Below are 13637 nucleotides of genomic sequence, written 5' to 3'. Positions count from 1 at the left end.
TTTGGAGATGGTGCTTTATAGCATTGGTCTGGGCTCTCAACCTTTTGTACTCCAGATCAAATAATGAAAGAGGTGCTGCACTTCAACGGGGCAATTCATCCTCACAGAAAGAGATGAATTAATGGATCAAATCTCTGCTTTTTGCTCTCAGAGCTTTCATCTTTGCCCCTACCTATTTATTGTCAAGTTACAAAACAGAGTGAGAAATATCAAGCCTCAACCGTAATTATCTACATCTTTGAGAAGGTTTTATTAAAATGCTAATTTTGTGAATGTGCCGCAACAAGGAAAGTATATCTAAGTGGTTGCATGAGAAAAATACATTGAGTAACCATTTTTATTTTACTATTTATGTATTCTTTTATGATTTTTAAATAATTTTAAGAATTACATTTTGTTGTTTTTTGTGCTTTGTTGTGATTGAAGTTTTGTTTTGTGGTGTTTTGTTTCTTTTAGTGTTTTGTTGCGTCTTGTTTGCTGTTTTGTTTCTTGTTGTTTTTGGTGTTTTGTTTTGTTTGATGTTTTGTTTGTGGTGTTTAGTGTTTTGTTGTGTTGTGACTGAAGTTTTGTTTTGTGGTGTTTTGTGTTTGTTTTGTTGTGTTGTTTTGTGTTTGGTGTTTTGTTTTGTTGTGTTTGTTGTAGGGCTGTCAGTTAACTTAATTAATAAGTTATAAAAAAAATAAGGTGATTAAAATATTTTAACAGTTAACGCACTGGCCCCGGCCCCAGACCTGGACATCATCTTTTTTCACACAGTTGACTGTTGACAAATATGATGCAGGGCCACAACTCCATAAATGCAGTTATGCCCTAAAATTCAAGATATCAGGGCAAAAATGCTCCCATATTAGTTTTTGTCTCATATTTATATCATATATGACAAGCAATATCACATGAGCAGTGAGAGCAATATATCATAAGAGTGCTGTTTGTCCTGAATATAACAAGTGCAAATGTGAATTTATACAACAGTTCATTAAAGAAGTTAATACTGTGTTATATTTTAAACACAATATTGTCTGTTTCTGCTCACTTTTGACAACAAAAATATTACCTATAAAGCCACAGCAGGGGGGTATTCCAGAAAGCAGGTTATGTGACATACCCGGGTATGTTTAAGAGTAAGTAAGCAGAACCTCAACTTTCGGTTCCAAAAACAGAGGTAACTTTCAGGGTATGTTAGTAGTCATATATATTTGTATATATATTTGATATGTTAATGATGAAGCGCTAATATAAGTAAAAAATAAGGTAATATATTATTCTAATATGATTATTTATTTTATTGGCATATATAAGAGTTATCTGTATAAATTATAAAACACTATGACAAGGTAATGTTTAACTTATGTATATTCATTTATTTTATTTATTACATGTTACAGTATATCTCACACATGGAGCGGCATTTTCTATAATGTCTAAATTCTAAATCAAAATACATATCTGATATGACTTAATATTTAATTAGCATAAAACAAACAATATAATTCACATTCTCAAGGATTAAAGATTAAATGGAAAAAAATAAAAATGATTGCACAGCCATCAATTAGGTGGCGATATGCACTAAGCATGTAAACAACTAATGAACCATAAAAGAAGGTATTTTGAAGACTGTAACATAGCTGTTTTGGTTACCAATGACTTCCATTGCATGAATGAAAAAAAAAAAAACTGAGATGTTTCTCAAATTATATTCTTTTATGTTTCATAGATTATGTTAGGCTGTTGTAGCCTAAACATTTATGTGTAATACATTTTATGTTGAATCAAATAAAATATTTAATTCTAAAACTACAATTTGTAATGTTTACTTAATACCTTCTCATTTAACACAAAAATAGCTTTAAATAATCTTTTGGGGGATATTTTCACAGTCAAATGTAAATTGCAAATAATTTGATAAATTAATTGACACATCATGTTAATTAGATAAAATAGTTGTGTTTTTTGTTTTGTTTAGTTTGTTACTTTACTGTGTTTACATTATAATTTATGTATTAATAAAACCATTTTAACTTTACTTTAAAAACAAGATAAAAATATATTTAAGAATGCACATTTGAGCAGTCATTCATTACTGTTTTATAATATATTTAAAAATAAGATATATATATATTTGAGCAGGCACATTTGAGCAGTCATTCATTACTGTTAATACTTTTTACCTTTGAAAGAAAAAAGTGTTGTGAGATGAATATTGCATGAAAATCAATTTAAACATGGTCCGATATTAACATCGCACTTCAATTGCTGAAAATCATGAAGCAAGTACATTAATATGCATTCCCCATTGTCAAAATGATTACATAGAAATTTAATTAGAGATCAGACAAATGCATTTCTTTCTTTGAGGCAAGTGATTTCTCTTTTGGATTTTGAATTTTTCACTTTATTACTAGTTTGCATCCACTGTTGGCAAGCAAATACAGTGTGTTTTGTATATGATACATGGGTATTATTATAATCAGTTGAGTGAATTCTCTAATTCCCCCCATTTCTATTGTTGAATTGAAAAGATCTTGTATGCTTATACTGTTGCTCTGGGCTATCAAGACCGTACAGACACCATTGTGCTCTATAGATCAAATAATGAAAGAGGTGAAGCACTTCAACAGGCCAATTCATCCTCACAGAAAGAGATCAATTAATGGATCTAATCTGTTTTTTGCTCTCAAAGCTTTCATCTTTGCCCTGATGTATTTCGTCACCTCAAGCTGCAGAAAAGAGTGAGAAATGTGAGACCTCTAACATAATTATCTACTTATTTTGACTGAAAGTGACCATTTTGACCTGTCATTATTATGCACCCTCATGGTGCTTCAAATGACTCACTTTCTTCTGTGAATCATAAAAGATCATAAAGAAAAGATATTTTGAAGAATTTCCCAGTGTCATTGTGTCTGATTACAAAATAGATGGTAAATATCGCAGTAACAAACTAATAGATTATTAATGGTCATTTCAAAATGACAATTTTCCTTCCATTTTCAAATATGCTCCTATGACATGATGTTAAGTAGGCCTATGTTTTTTGAGGTAGTAAAATGATCTGAGACGCCAGACAGAACATGAGGGCCAGCGGTGCACAGCCTGTACACTTCTGAAATACGTTGTAAAATAAACAAAGCAAGTACACCGTGACAACAAATGTACACTGTTAATATTAGTTTAAGCTGTTTGGCTTGTGGTTAAGCGCCTGGATCTCCACGAACAGAGGAACACACGCAACGGCCTACACTAAACACTAAAAACACCACAGCCCAAAAAAATCCATAATAAAAAAAATAAATTAAAATAAAATAAAATAAAATAAAATAAAATAAAACTGCTGAAAATAAATAATAAAATAAATAAATAAATCAGTTAAAATAAAATATAAATAAAATAAAATAAAATAAAATAAATCAGTTTACAGGTGGAACACAGCTGTTGTATTACAGCTAATCTGCTGATATAAAATAAAATAAAATAAAATAAAATAAAATAAAATAAAATAAAATAAAATAAAATAAAATAAAATTAAATTAAATAAAATTAAATTAAATAAAATTAAATTAAATCAGTTTACAGCTGAAATACACCTGTTGCATTTAGATGTGCTGCTGAATGAATGAATGAATGAATGAATGAATGAATGAATGAATGAACTTCAATTTACAGCTGCATTACGTACACCTGAGCTGTTGAAAATAAAATGAAATAAAATAAAATGTTAATTTAATTTAAAATTGAATTGAATTGAATTGAATTTTACATTAAATTAAATAAAAATGTATCAGCCTAAGGTGAATAGTTGGTCCCCCAGTTTAGCTGGGTTTGCTATTTTAAAGCTGCACTTTCAGTTAAACTATGCCTTCTACTTCATGTACAGGGCCACCAGCTAAAATCAAGACCAGTGCAACCAACTTAAACCAGCTAAGACCAGCAGAATCAGATTGCTTTCAGGCTTGAAGAAAAAGAGAGGCAGGAAGAAGGAGGAGTAGCAATGCACATCTCACATATGTGCGTTCCCACAGTGGGCAGAAAGCTCAGCCTTTGTCATTAACTGAGAGCTGCAGAACTCAGAGATAAATACAGACATTTATAACAACAAACAATTACAATACCAAACCTAATAAATCCAACACCACAGAAATCAAGATCAACAGAGTTATGATCATTACTGACTGTTCAGAGGAAGGACAGGCCTTTCTGGGCCGTTTTGTTTAACATGTTCTGCTGTAATGGGACAGCAGGATTACTAACCATATGACAAAATTATACAGTCTAATCTGATCTGTGTGTGAAACGGACAGAAACAGAGAGGAAAGGAGAGCGGAGGGGAGGGTTGGATGATCCTGAGGTTGCATCTCCACAATCCCCGTGAGGAACTATCCCCAAAAGGTATTGAAATATGTCCTGTGTAAACACAGTCTTGAATAAACAGTCACATCCAAAATGCCTTGCCTCCCTGACCATTTTGGTAACATATTTGTGTGTTATCCAAGAGGATGAAGTATCTGATTTAGTTCTGTAAAGATGACAATGCACTCCTACACTTACTAACACCAACAGTTCAAGTCTATTAAAACCAATATCAGTCACATTAAAACTATCTTGGAAATGTTTTAATATGTCTTCATTTTATTTAGTTTTCCTAATTTTCAAACACTATTAATCCATATTTTATCATTTATTGTTTGTTTTATATGAAAAATATATATACATATGAATGATAAATGTATAAAATATAAAAACAAATGTATAAAATTGTTTGCATATAACCAAATGTTAAATAAATATAAATAATTTCAATATTTGTTATTTGAATATTTATAGAAATAAAAAGTGTTGTTATGGTTAGCTAAAACTAAAACAGTTAAAATCAGTTTTGTTTATTGAAATAAAGCTGAAATATAATAAAATGTAAATATTACATGACAAACTTAAAATGTAACAAAAATTAGAAATGTTGTCTGAAATAAAATAATGCCAAATTGTAATATTAAAATATATTAAAAACTAATAATATCTAAAATAAATAAAAATGTAAAAAAAAAAAAAGTTTTGGTTTTTTTAAATTGAAAATTTAATTTTTTTTTTTTAATCCAATTTAAAATATTCATTAATACTACAATAGTATATAAACAATACTAAAATAACATGGCCTTGAGGTTTGGAATCATTTTCTCTGCACTGAAAAATTATGGCCTGCTGCATTACATACAGTTTTGCTAAAATAAAATAAAATAAAATAAAATAAAATAAAATAAAATAAAATAAAATAAAATCTGCTATATAAAATAACTGAAATAAAATGTTTATAAATAAATAAAACTGAGTTGTGGCATCACTACCACCACATCGAAAAATTCTGACCCTCATAAAGACATTGGCCATTTTATTCCAAAATGTTAATATCCAATATATATACAGTACAGACCAAAAGTTTGGAAACATTACTATTTTTAATGTTTTTGAAAGAAGTTTCTTCTGCTCATCAAGCCTGACATTTATTTTTGATCAAAAAAATACAGAAAAAACTTAACGGATTACTATTTGTGAAAATTAATTTACAACTTAAAATAATAGTTTTCTATTTGAATATACTTAAAAAGGAGATATAATTTATTCCTGTGATGCAGTAAGCCTGAATTTTCGGCATCATTACTCCAGTCCTTCAGTGTCACCATGTAACAAATCCAGTCTATCACACGTGATGTACATTTAGAAATCATTCTAATATTCTGATTTATTATGAGTGTTGGAAAGACAGTTTCCTGCTGTCTAATATATTTGATGAATAAAAGGTTAAAAAAGAACTGCATTTATTAAAAAAAAAAAAAAACAATTCTAATAAATATAAATTCTAATAATATATTTTCTTTACTATCACTTTTTATCAAATTTAACACATACTTGCTGAATAAAAGTATTGATTTTATTTTAAAAAAAAGAAAGAAAAGAATGTACTGACCCCAAATTACTCTGACCAGTAGTGTATATTGTTATTACAAATATTTATATTTTAAAAAACATAGCTTCTTTTTTTTTCTTTTTTTTTTTTTTTACTTTTTATTTCATCAAAGTATCCTAAAAAAGTATCACATGTTCTAAAAAAAATATGAAGCAGCAGAACTGTTTCCAAACTTTGATAATGAAAATCATATTAGAATTGATTTCTAAAAGGATATGTGATAATGATCCTAAAAAGTTCGCTTTGCATCACAGAAATAAATTATAATTTAAAGTATAATAAATGTAAAAACAATTATTTTAAATTGTATAATATCATCACAATATTACTTTTTTTCTGTATTGTTGATCAAAAAAATGCAGGCATTGATGAGAGCAGAAGAAACTTCTTTTTCAAAAACATTAAAAATAGTATGTGTTCCAAACTTATTTGGTCTGTACTGTATATATAATATATTAGATATATATATATATATATATATACTATACACTTTTTACAAAAAATACATCATTTTAGAAAATATAGATATATATATATATATAGAATCCTCTATATATACTGTATATAGATATATATAGATCTATAATACTGTATATATATACTTATATTATATAGATACTTAATATATATATATATATATATATATATATTATATACTATATATGTATATACTTATATATTATATATATATATTATATATACTTATATATACTTATATATACTTTTTACTGAAAATACATCATTTTAATATCAGGGAAGAAGACAATATGTACACTGTTGGACAGATTAAATAAACAAAAGACACTGTTGGACAGATTAAATAAACTATAGCGAGAGTGTAAAGAGATTATTTCTAAATGTCCACAAGCTCAAAAGCATCAGCAGCTGAAGAAACACCCATATGTTGTTTACTAGAACAAGATCGGCTCATCTAAAACATCATTGTGCTCATTTACACAGTAATGAGTCTTTCATAACTGATAATGAGCCTATGTGAAAATGTGAAACACAAGCCAGTCAAGTAAATCGATGATAATCATAACTCTCAATTGAAAGTTTACAGTGTTCTTCACTTTGTGTCTAGCCCCTGCTGCTCACATCAAAGAAAACATGGAAAGTTTCAATAACGGAAGTTAGAAAACGCAATTAACAGGCCTTAAAAAGAGAAATAAACATTCACTTTCTCTACATTTCCGCACAGTCGACCCATGATCCAGCATGAGCTACGCTGACAGGCACACTAAATCACTCCAGAGAGGTCGGCCGTGAAGACCTCCACTCACTCCAGCCCATATTGGAGCCATTTCCTGGCCCACTAGTTACACACATCAACAAACATCCAAACCCTCAGTCAGATACCCTCACCAAAAAAACCAGCCACAAACTCAGAGATACTCTTACACAAAAAAAAAACCACCTCAGACACCTCATGAGCTGAGGTAAGCATGCAGAGGCCTTTTATGGCATTTGTTACATTGCTCCACAAAGCAGAAACTATTGTGGATTATTTATGAGCCAAGGGGACAGCAAATGCAGTTGATGGGCAGCTCTTTAAAAAGCTTTTTCCTTGTGCTAGTACATCAAGTGAGCTCCATGTAATCTCATTTGAAGATGTATGAAGACACTGAAAGACAATACCATTGGTGCAAAGACCCCATAACAAGTTTAGTAATGGACCATATTATGGTCCGAACATATACATTTATTCAAAAATAACCTAGGCTACATTAAGAATGCAAGTCCATCTTACAGTGACATAAATGTATAGTTCACTCATGAAACTCTAGATGGTGCAGGCTGATGGGTTGTTTACTTAAATTGATGATATTCACAGCATTAAACTACTTGGCACAAGCTGATTGGTTCATGTTGCATACATAGCTAATGAGCTTGCTGCTTTACATTTAAATGGCTGTTTAGCATCCACTTGAGTTCCTCTGAAACCCTCCACCTTCCCCAGCTCCACCTGTATAGATCTGCTGCGGGTTATTTTATATGCTATTTGTGCAGCAGCAGTATGTCTTAAATACTCACAGCACCATATCACCATATGCACTGGCAGTAGCAAGTTCCTGTACTTGCTTGCAGCAGCAGCAATAATCTCAACTACAGCAATAACGAACAGCAGCAACAATTCAGCAGCAGAGCAGTTCTATTCCACGAAGACAAAAAACAATAAAAAAAAAAATCATAAAAACTACAAAGATAAAACATTAATAAAACAGTCAAAACTCAAACACACCAAACACATTCCACAGCTTAAAAACACTACAAAAAAATTAAAAAACACTACAAAACAAAATCAACTATGTTTTATCAATTTGAAATGTGCATTGCTTTCCTTAAGAAGAACAGACGTTGATGCCCCTTTTTAATAATTAAGAAAAGACTCATTGAAAGAATTAAATTCTTGAAAAGAAAACATTAATGAGTAGTTTGGCATAATGTTGTTTTTATTACTATTATTATTATTATTATTAAATTGCTTCACTGCCTCTTTTATTATATATTTTTTTTTGCAAAATCAAAATCATGTGGTGCAACCAACATGCGAAAACATTCAGGAAAAAAAGTAAAACTGTAAATGAAAAGTGTAAACTATAACCTTATTACAGAATTCTTCTTCTTCTTCTTCTTCTTCTTCTTCTTCTTATTATTATTAATAAATTGCTTCATGCTTTTTTTTATTTTTTTTTTTATTTTTTTGCAAAATCTAAATCATGTGGTGCAATAAACATGTGAAAACATTCAGGGGGAAAAGAAAGTACAACTGTAAATGAACAGTGTAAACTATCACCTTTTTATAGAATGCCAAGGACACATTCCTCATCATTCATAAACAAAACCAAGGCTAAACAGTCAATGCCATGTGCTCTCAGAAGCTCATTATATGTGTAAAATGAGACCAAGTGACACAGGCGAGCAGTTTTTTCCGAAAGCATTGCAGATGTCATCCGTTCAAGTTGGGACAGTTAGAGGAAGCTCTGTCCTATTGCCTTACTTTTAGAAAACATGCAAGAACAATCATCAAAGCTTGATAGAACAACAATAACACAGATGCAATCTGAAGAGCTTGAGTCAGTAGTCATTGTCTGTAAGGAAAGTAAATCAGACAGTGAGTAATATATTTGCAACATGAGCAATTAAAACTCACAACCTCACACATTTTGACCTCTACACAAACACATAAACACAAATATAGTCATCATAAAAGTGAAATATTCATTTTATACATTTGAAAGCCATTTGTGGTTTTTAGCTTTTACTTGTCTTTAAAAAGGTTGCTAACAATTGGCTAAATGGGACTATAGAGGCTGTCGGATTCATAAAACGTCATCAGAAAGAGCAGAAAATCTAATCTACACACTAGTCACTTCCACAGCCTCATTGTGTTTATAATCGCTCTCTTGCAAACTATTCTAACTCAAACTTTCAGAGAAAGTTTATTTAAACAGAGACTGAAAAAGTTGTTGAAAGCTTAATGATGGTGTTCATTTACTGTATAGCATACGTTTAGATTTTCACTTCTGGCGATTGTATTTACGATTCAACCTTCATAATGAACAGCTGAAGAGTTATCATAATGAATAAAATGTGTAAGAATCATACATTTTGTTGGTCACAGAGCTTATTTTCTAAGTGTGTGTGGGAATTACTGTGGACACTATCTTCAAGAAAAGGGAATTCATCAGTATTGCCATGTCTGCGGTTTTCCCATGGAATTGGACTCCTTTTGTACTGCTGCCGTGGGCTGTTTTTTAGTCAACGGGTTAAAGCAAAACCCATGTCCCCCTGGAACTTGATTTTGACCAAGGTGGAACTCCATGGAAGAAGCTTTTGACCCCCATGAACACAAATGTGGAGTGATTTCAATACAATTTTGATAGCTATTTCTCCTGGAATGCCATTGGGCTAGTTTTGGCCATGTTTTTGCTGTGATCGAGCTAGTTTTGAGTACCAATCGGGCTTAACTCATAACTCACAACCCTCAAACCTTAAAATCAACAACCACAACACTCCAATATCATTATCAATCACCAACATATAGAGCAACAAGTGTACATCGGTTGTTGCATTGTGGGACTTAAAAAAACAATTAAAAAGAGAGAATCAACAAAAGATTTGAACACCACTACAAATGGCTGTCTCGTCAAATAATTCACTATGTATATATTGTTTTTTTTTAAGTGAATGTTCTCTGAATGTTCAAAAAATTCAATCTTTAAAAAAAAAATATATATATAGAGAGAGAGAGAGAGAGAGAGAGAGAGAGAGAGAGAGAGAGAGATTTTTTTTTTTCTTGGTTATACAAACGTTAAGGGAACATGCCAACATTATGGGAATGTTACTTTGGAATGTTCTAGATATTTTGAAACATGGAACATTTTAGTCCAACTAAAACGTTTCAGAAATAAAACCTTCCATGATGTATAAATAAAATTTTTGTGCTAGCATTTGGAGAACATTATTAAAGACCAGATAACAAATGTTCTACTAACATTACTGGAAGAATGTTCCTTTAGAATTTTGAGGGAACCTTGGCAGAACTTTAGCCAAAGTTCCAAGAACGTTGCTTGTTAGCTGGTGTATTACATTTCTGATTGCATATCAAAATGAATTTTAGAAATGAAAAACATGTTCAAGTCATTGTATTTGCAAATTACATTTTTAATGCATTTTTTTAATAAATGAACAGAAAAGAAAGCAAATGTCATGTCACTGACCATAAAATTGTATGTGTTGAGTAACAGTTTAGCCAATGCATTTCCTGTAGCAAAGAAATGGCACGTAACAGCTTTCTGCCAAAATTTCAAGGTGCTGATGAAACACTCCCAGATTATATCCATTGATATGTTCTTTGAGCCTGCAAGTGGCTGCCAAACCACGCCGTAACCTCCCTTCCTCTTCCCTCCAAAGAAGACGTGCAGGAAGCATATAACAATAGGACCCCCTCTTGCTTTGAGAAAAGACCCGCAGTGTGGACCATGCAGCTCACACAGGCCTGTTTACCATTAATCTAGACCAGGTGATGTGCAAGCAAGGTCACGAGAGAGAGCAGAAGTCATTGCCGTTGGTCAGGCTCTAACCCGAGACATTGATAGGTCCGGTCAAGTGAGTAAGTGAGGCCACATGGTCTCCCAGATGTGATGTAACAACATGCCGAATGCATGTCAAAAAGAACATGAGACGTCCCACTGTGACAAATTTTTAGTGCCTTGATCAGACGCAGTGGGTTCACGCATGACAGACCCTCCACGAAGACACTGTGGTTGTGGATAGAGACCAAAGCGGGCATTAGATTACAGCAAAGAGGACGAATCTCAAAGAGAATATCACCATATCAGCCTCACTCTTTCTCTCTAATGGCTAGACGTTTAACATTTGAACTCAAGCATCCTGGTGGAGTAGGTAGCTGGTGTTTCTTCAGCTCTTGTTACATTATCACAGTCCTCTTTTCTAAATCATACCAGACATATGGACTCTCACACTCCTAAACATGATCGCTGAACTCTTTCGATTGGTGTTGATTGCTTGGGCACCTGCTGAGAGCTGTCAAACAAGCAGATCAGAAAAGGCCTATCCTGTGTCTGCCAATCAGTGAACATGACCATATAGATTAAAGTGCAGAAGCAAATGCATTAAAGCTGTCATTTGTTTGTATTGGCTCGTCTCAAACTAACATGTCCAGATGACAAATAATTAATAAATAGACCAATAATATTAAAGTAAATATTAAATCATAATTCATAATTTCAACCACAAATCATTATTTAAATTATCAATTAAATTCGCTGCAACAAAATTAAATGAAATGAAATGAAATGAAATGAAATGAAATGAAATTAAATTAAATTAAATTAAATTAAATTAAATTAATTTTATTTTATTTTATTTTATTTTATTTAAACCTTAGAATATGGAGCATGTAATAAGAATAAGAATAAAATAATATTAATAATTGTTTAATATTAATTATTATATTAATATTAATAATGTTATTAATTCATAACTAATAATAATTTGGAGATTAAATTGATTATTTAACCATTTTATTATTATTATTATTATATAATTAAGAAATTAATATTAAACATATTATTTATTATTAATTTATTTGTTGTGACATAATTTCACATAGTAATACATTCTGACATTTTTTTATTTAATTTTTGAAATATCCTTATAATAAATATGCATTACTTTTTTAATTTAAATCATCATGAATTAAAGGCTAAAAATAAATAAATAAATAAATAATAAATTAAAATTAAAATGTAATTTAATTTAATAATTGTTGTGCCTTAGAATAAGGATCATATAATAAGAATGAGTAAATTCATAATTTTGGAGGGGGGGGGGGGTCAAATTTATTATTATTATTATTATTATTATAAAAATGTGGAGGGGCCATTAAATGATCTGGATCTGCTTAAAGTTTTCATGAGAGTCAGCCATATCCATCAGTGGTTTCATGTGATCAGCTATGGGTATAAACATGAACTAACTGTAGGCTACTGTCTTGTACAACTGCACATTAATCAATAAGTCAGTTTATGTTGCTTCTTAAATTTAGTAACTTCGTAATGAACCGGCAATGTTCCAATAACTCGAAATGCTGGAGTCTGCAGGATTTATGGTCACAAGTTGCAAACAACTGTGTGATGGGGGAGGAAGGAAAAAAAAACATTGGCATATGCGGAATTCCACTAAGAAAGTGCACACAGATCCATGCCAAGCCAAAACAGTTGCACAAAAACAGGCATGAAACTGGGGTGAAGGGTGCTTTGAATCTTCATTAATAACCCGTATCACTGTGTCCGGCAAATTTCCTGATTTTTTTCAGAATCATTCCAAGGTCCTTTGTCAAACAACAAGAGCTTGCGTAATGCAGTCAATCAGTGATTTCCTAATTAACTGACAAAAAACCACCACTTAGTTCTGACAACACATCTGACTGTGTTTAAGTATTCATTATACTGTTTACCAAAATGAGTTCATGTGGGAGTGAGAATGCAACATTTCTAAAGCGTTGCTGATGTTGCCTAATAAGTAAACCACAAAGACACTCAGTCATCCAAATAGGCAGGAGGGCACACATATTCATTAAACTATATATGAGTGCCATAATGCCACAAATCAGGAGAAAAGGAGCCATCAGGTTTGTTTGTTTCCCAGCATTCCTCATGTTCTTTCTATCTTCAGTTGAAAAGAAATTAAGGTGTTTGAGGAAAACATCCCAGGACTTCTCTAAATATAGTGGACTTCAATGGAGGTCAATGGGTTAAAGGTCCAAATTGCTGTTTCAATGCAGCTTCAAAGGGCTCTACACGATCCCAGCCAAGGAATAAGGGTCTTATCTAGCGAAACAAATATTACCACAAATACTCTTATGTAGTGACGTAGGCAGAAGAACTGACCCAGTGTTTACAAGTATGGAGAAGGAGGACTGTTCAAAAGCCGTTGTATGTTGATTGACCCTTATTTATATGTCTTTGTTTCAGTTTATTGTTTAAAATAAAAAATTGTTTATAAAAAAAGACCTCTAACACTAGCTTGCTCTATTCTTTTTCTATTCTATCTGTTTTCTTTATATTTATTATATTATTAAAAGCCCTTGCTACGTGTACTGCGTTTAAGCTAACTGAGACTTGTTATAGCACTTATATATCATTGC

This window comes from Cyprinus carpio, chromosome B10 (assembly GCF_018340385.1).
Source record: "Cyprinus carpio isolate SPL01 chromosome B10, ASM1834038v1, whole genome shotgun sequence".
In the NCBI taxonomy this organism is placed as follows: domain Eukaryota; kingdom Metazoa; phylum Chordata; class Actinopteri; order Cypriniformes; family Cyprinidae; genus Cyprinus; species Cyprinus carpio.
Note: the sequence above shows the minus strand (reverse complement) of the source record.